This window comes from Rutidosis leptorrhynchoides, chromosome 9, assembly GCF_046630445.1.
Source record: "Rutidosis leptorrhynchoides isolate AG116_Rl617_1_P2 chromosome 9, CSIRO_AGI_Rlap_v1, whole genome shotgun sequence".
NCBI classification, from domain to species: domain Eukaryota; kingdom Viridiplantae; phylum Streptophyta; class Magnoliopsida; order Asterales; family Asteraceae; genus Rutidosis; species Rutidosis leptorrhynchoides.
The window spans coordinates 209,731,418-209,738,364 of record NC_092341.1 but is presented as its reverse complement, the minus strand read 5'-3'; the positions used below and the strand labels follow the sequence as shown (position 1 = coordinate 209,738,364).

Genomic DNA, 6,947 nt, shown 5'->3' with positions numbered 1-6,947 from the left:
ACGCCCCGGTGGACGCTAAGAATGGTCGACCTAAAATTAGATGAATGTTTGGGTCCTCTTCTATGTCAATGACAATAAATTCGACTAAAAAGGTTAAATTACCCACTTGAACGGGTAAGTTGTCAGCAATTCCAACTGGGTGCTTAATGGTTTGATCAAAGAGTCGAACACTCATTTTCGTTGGATTTAACTCACCTACTCCTAATCTCTTATATAATGAAAGAGGCATAACACTCACACTTGCCCCTAAATCTGCTAGTGCATCATACATGACACAATCACTAACTAGACAAGGAACAATAAATTCACCCGGATCACCTAACCTGGGTGGAGGTTTCGGTGGAAATGTCTTTACCGGGTTTACTTTTATGGTTTTTGTTTCTTGCACTTTCTTATTCTTCTTCTTTTTTCCTAAGGTATCACAAATTTTATTACCTATCATTTGCACATACTCAACTCCTTTTCTTGGAAACGGGATGGGTGGTCTTTATAGTGCCACCACTGGCTTTACATACGCGGGTGGTGGTGGTGTTGTAACTTCTTCATTGTTACTCACATCTAAAACCTTCCCATCTTCTGGTGCTGGTTTTTCAGAATTCGTTGAAACCATATTAACATTCTCATTCTGAGGATTTACTTCAGTATTACTCGGTAGCTTTTCTTGTTCCCTCTCACTCATCATGCTAGCAAGAGTACCTACGTGTTTTTCTAGATTCAAAATGGAAGCTTGTTGAGTTCTAAATGACTGATCAAACCTCTCATTTGTTTGGGTTTGAGATGTAATAAATTGTGTTTGAGATTCCATTATCTTTGCCATCATTTCTTCCAGATTTGGCTTTTTCTCTTCGGTTTGTTGTTGTGGTTTATACAAGTTAGGTCTTTCTTGATTGAAAGTGTTTTTTTGAGTTGGTTGGTTATTTGGACCTTGTTGGTTGTACGAGTTATTGTTGGGTCCATTTGGATTGTAAAGAATGTTTTGATTTAGATTAAAGTTTAGCCTTGGCGGTTGATAATTATTTTGATAATTATTTCCAGGCCTTTGGTTCATGTAGGAAACATTCTCACGTTGTTCCATCGTTTGTTCAATGTGACAATCTTTCGTCAAGTGTGGTCCACCGCATTGCTCATAACTGATTCGTATTGCGTGAATATCTTTAGTCATATTTTCCATTCTTCTTTCGAAAGCATCTATTTTTGCGAAAACAGAATCAAAGTCATGGCTAGAATCGGCTCTAGCCACTTTAGATGAACGAAAAATATCTTTTTCCTGGTGCCACTCATGTGAGTGGGAGGCTGTGTTATCAATAATTTTGTGAGCTTCAGTTGCAGTTTTCTTCATAATGGAACCACCAGCTGCTATGTTGATGTCTTTTCATGTAGTAATATCGCATCCTTGGTAGAATATTTGTACTATTTGAGAAGTGTCTAAACCATGTTGAGGGCATCCTCTCAACAACTTTCCAAATCTTGTCCATGCCTCATATAGAGTTTCATTTGGCTTTTGCGTGAATGTAATAATTTCTCCTTGAAGTCTCATAGCTTTAGATGCCGGAAAGAATCTTTTAAGAAATTTCTCAACTAAAACATCCCATGTGTCAATCGCTCCTTTAGGTAACGATTCTAACCAATCTTTGGCTTTTCCCTTTAAAGTCCAGGGAAACAACATGAGATAGATCTGTTCATCCTCAACTTCTCTGATTTTAAATAGAGTACAGATCCTATTAAAAGTTGGAAGATGTTCGTTTGGATCTTCTTTTGGCGTACCACTATATTGGCATTGATTAGTTACCATGTGTAGGATTTGTCCTTTGATTTCATAATCTGGTGCATTAACATCTGGCTTAATAATGGCGTGACCTTGGCCCGTGCGTGTGGCTCTCATTCGGTCTTCCATATTTAGAGGTTCCGTTACTTCCATAATTGAATTTGTTGAATACAAATCACTAGAGGATTCCGATTTAACGGTTTGTAGTTCAGGAGGAATGATTAGTGGTTCAGGATCTTGGAATTTTCCTTGAATATCCTCCGGATTTTCAATTTTGAAGTCGGGTTCAAAAGATGGATTATCGGAAATTTGAGTTGGAGTACTTGGATTACTAGATGATGATTCTAAAGGAAAATCATCCGCGACAATATTGGCTAGATGTCTTGATCGAGTTACTGGTGGTGAACGTATAAAAGGTGGTGAACGTTTTGCTCGGTGCATTCATTGAATATCCTATTAGTTATATAGATAAAAATTATATAAGTTATCAAATTAATAGACTTTTCTGATTTTGCCCACGTTTCGAATAGCCAATAGATGCAGCAGGTAGCCAGGACGCTTTAAATCGGAAGCCCACAACTCGCCACTAACAAATCCAACTATTACTACGAACCAGAAAATTTTGGATGTCTATCAATTTAACCGCTTAAAATAATTTTTCGTCGAAATTTAAAGAAGATAAAAATCCATGTCCTAAAAATTAGAGCGTAGAAATGAGAAAGAAAAAGAAGCGCGTTGAAAAACGTCAAAAAAATAAGAAAGAAAAACGTCGAAACTTAAAAGTCTAAAAACTAAATATAAAAAGTTGCGCCTAAAGGTATTAAGGCTTAAAAGGAATTCTATTTCGAAAACGGCGATAACCTAATTAGGCATTAAAATCTAAAACTGCGTCGCAAAATTCTAAAGCGCCTAAATTCTAAATTTAAAGAAAAAGCACTTAAGGGATTTTACGGCAAAGTCTAAAAATGTAGAAATAAAAATAACTACGGCAAAAACTAATCTTAAAACTAATTACGAACGATAAATATACAAATTACGATTTAAACGATTAAAAAGTACAAATTATAACTAAAATGATAAAAATACAAATTTTATAAAAATATTATTTTTATATTATATTTTATAATTATATAATCCATTATGTAAATAATAAATACAAAAACTAAAAATACAAATTTAAAAACTAAAACTAAATATTATTAAATATAAACCCTAATTAACTTAAATAATAATAATTATATTTAACCTACAGCGTAATTAATGCGATACTAGGTTCAGCCTGTCAGACTTATCATGCGACCGCATGATTTTTGAGCGTTCGGGTCATGCGATCGCATGGCCCAGGAATTCCAGAACTGATTCGGGCTGGTACCAGTTTCGGCCCAAATTTAATTTTAATTTTTTTCATTTATTTGATTTTATCAATTTTCAAAATATTACAAAATATTTATATAATTTAAAATAAACTTATTTTTTTAAATCTAAGAATAAAAGTACTTGTTAATATTATATATAAAATCTTAAATATATATATATATATATATATATATATATATATATATATATATATATATATATATATATATATATATATATATATATATATATATATATTTTCTTTTTAATTTTTTTAACACTTATAATAAATAACAAAATATTTTTACGAAATAATACATAATATATTTTTACAAAAATATAGTTTTTCACCGAGTCCACGGCAGCGGCGGCAAAAACTTGATGTATTAGTATTCCCGCCTGTCACGCGGGTGACCCGAGTTCGTTCCTCGGCAGCGGCGCTAAAAACTTGATGTGTGCGAGGTGTAGTACAAAATAATATTATTTTTATTACGAAATACGATACAATTTACACAAGTTTTATTTATTTATATAGATGAGATATACTTAAACCTTGCTACAACACTTATAGGCAGTGTACCTAATCGTAGAGTAGTGTAGTTTTTAGTAAGTCCGGTTCATTCCACAGGGAGCTAGCTGAGTTTAACGCTATATTTTTAACAACTATATTTATATAAAATATATATAATTATATATAGTAATATTATTATAAAAGGGGCTTTTTTTATCGTTTAATGACCGGTTTATCGATTTTAAATAAAGCGTAAAGAGAATTGACGATAATATAAATGACAGAATTTAAATTGCGATAAAGTAAATTGCAGTAATTAAAATGACAGTAAATAAAGGTACGATGAAATATGAAGTAAAAGTATTATGCTTATTTAAACTTCCGTAATCATGATGTTTGACGTTTTGATTTTAATTTATTTATCTGGGTTAATTGTCCTTTGTCCTGGATTTATTTGATACCTATCTGGTTTTTGTCCATAATAGTCCATCGGTCATAATTATAAAATGCTCGTCAAATTAACCTTATTCCCGAAGTCAAATATTCCAACTAATTAGGGATTCGAACTGTAATAAGGTTTTAATACTTTGTTTAATAATTACACCATGTTATCGACTGCGTGTGATCCAAGGTTTTAATACTTTGTTAACAATTACATCAATTATCCTTGTATGTAATCCACCCCTGTTTTAATTAGTCTATGATACTTTAATTTATTCACTTTGGCCATAGTGAATATTCAATTACCCAATCCAATTGATTAATTAAATGATTGTAAACGATGTCGAATAAACGTCGCTAAATAGGACATTTGTAATCAATTTAATAATTATTAGATTAACTAATTTGAAGATAGGTTTGACAGATTCCAATGAGTTATCATTCGATTAGACAATACCCCCTACCTATTAATAGTCAATAGTCTAATGTTCACAAGTGTCACCCTTTTGTCCAAACCTTAATTATGGTACAAAATCCAATAAACCCATCTTAATATTTAGCCCAACATCACGATTACTTCGGCTCAAATAAGCATAATAATAACTTAGTTACGAGACATTAATTTAAAAAGGAAGAACATAGCTTACAGTGGTGATTAATCGCGTAGCGTTACACGGACATCCGACTTTAAAACCCGTAAAACATTTCTTACAATAACCCAACTAAACCATAACTTTATTATTCAAATTAATTTAAATTAAAATTATAATATAAATAGATATATTATGTTTACAGAGAATGAAAGAAAGAAATGAAATATGGTGTATCATTCGAGCAGAATTCACTGGCTTTTATAGATGTGAATTGATCCTGAGGGCCATGTGATCGCATGGCTTTTTAGTGTTATTCACATGCGATCGCATGGCCAGGCTGGCATGCTCCAATCAGTTTGTTTTCTAGTTTACCGACGTTTTATTTAATAATATAATATAATATATATAATTTTATATAATTATATATATATTATATTATATTCATGTGCATAGTAGAATTGTAATTTTAGCTCCATTTTCTCGTACGTTTACGCCCGGTTTATGTCTCGGTTCTGGATTTTTGAACATCCTTTCGTACGCGTAGATATCTTGTACTTTGCGTTCCGCGGCTTGTACTCTTGTAATTTTTAGACGTTTCTCATCAATAAATTGAACCACTTGAATTATATCTTGTACATTTGAGCTTTTTGGTCATTTGCGACTTCAAATCGTCGTTTTCTTCTTTTGTCTTCGCATTTATTTATTTAAACAAATATTACATAAAAATAGAACAATTGTAACTAAAAGCTTTACATATTGGAAAGATATTGATACTAAATATATTTTCATTTGAAGCACTATCATAGGGTTAGGTTTAGGGTTTTAAATAGTATTTGGGTTTTAGTATTTATTACTTTATTTATTATATCCGGATAACAACCCTAATGCTAATACACAAAGTATGACATTGAAATCCTAAGGGCAATTTGGTAAATTCAGAAGGGAAAAGTGAGGGTTGTTATAATACCTAAGTTATAGCTATTGAGGATATCTTAAGCTATTACAAGTTTGGACTCTAAATAAATAAACCCACACCACTAGTTATTACAATAGTGGATACTTCTATTTATAGTAGTCCTAATATCCATGTAATTATTCTATTGTCCATTGGTACATAGAATGTCTGTACTTGTGGGGACAACTGCATTAGAGAGCGTGCTCTATTCTTTCCTCTTTGGTAGCTATTTGCAGGAACACCCTAATTCGGTTTAGCACCACTATTGAATAAACAAATATAATGTTGTGTTCCCTAGGCGTTGACAAAGTATTACACATGTCTGCACATGCGTTAAACTTTTGTATTCCCACGTGGTCTTGTAAGGTTACTTGTCAGCCGCTGACACGTGTTCTTTTCTGTTTAACTTTGTCTTCGACTTCTGTTGAATAGTACAATTTATGTAGACCACTCAAGAAACCACTATGCTTGTAATGGAGCATAGCTGTCTTCGTGTAGTAAGCTGCTTAATAGCTATGCTGGTTCTTCTATGCTGAGTCACTTAATCTTCATGATTTGCTGGGCACTCATCCTGTGCTAATTGAAGAATACTGTATGCCTTGTGCTGGTAGACTAGGAAGCATACTAAGCACTCGACATAGCAACATTTGCTGTCTTTACATAAACAAACCTATGATGGCTGCACATAACATTTTACTGTACATATTTGCTGTTTTGTCATAATTAAATCCTTAATTATTTTGGGAACTCAACAATCTCCCCCTATTTGATGATGACAAAACTTATGGCATATAGAGAAAGCACTAAAACCAACACTAAGAGACCTAATGAAAATAGGCAGTAAAATTTGTCCCTTTTTAGGTTTGTTTTGAGATCTTTTGTTGAGTTATCTGTATCTTATAAATTGATATGATTTTTGAAGATTAACTCATTTCACATTCATTATATGAAATATATACAATAATTACAGTGCAGTACAATGAAATGTGACAAAACAAAAGATACAAGTTCAACAACAGAAGGCTATCTATCTTTATCTTTTTCCTTTTCCTTTTCTTCATCAGATAGCTCTTCTTCTTTCACTTTAATAGCTGCCCAGGCTTCAGGGAATAGGTCAGGCAAGTCTTTCATATCAAAAACTGGTATTTGAGGAGGTAGAATGATGAGATCTCTTCTGTGTGGGCCAGCAACAATAGATTTCTTTCTTTTAGGCTTTTGAGCCAGTACTTCTTCTACTTTTATCCGTAGTGCATCCCCATACTTGACTGCTTTATCAAATAGGTCTTGTAATTCAGGTTTCAACATGTCTCTGATATTACTTTGACC

At 32.6% G+C, this 6,947-nt stretch overlaps 1 non-coding gene across 1 annotated transcript; it reads left to right on the top strand.

The window, feature by feature from the left end:
* Positions 1 to 1,427: 1,427 nt before the first annotated feature.
* LOC139869880 (small nucleolar RNA R71) lies at positions 1,428 to 1,534 on the top strand. The gene has a single exon (XR_011766457.1). It is a non-coding gene; the product is annotated as a small nucleolar RNA R71 (small nucleolar RNA).
* The last annotated feature ends 5,413 nt before the right edge of the window (positions 1,535 to 6,947 follow it).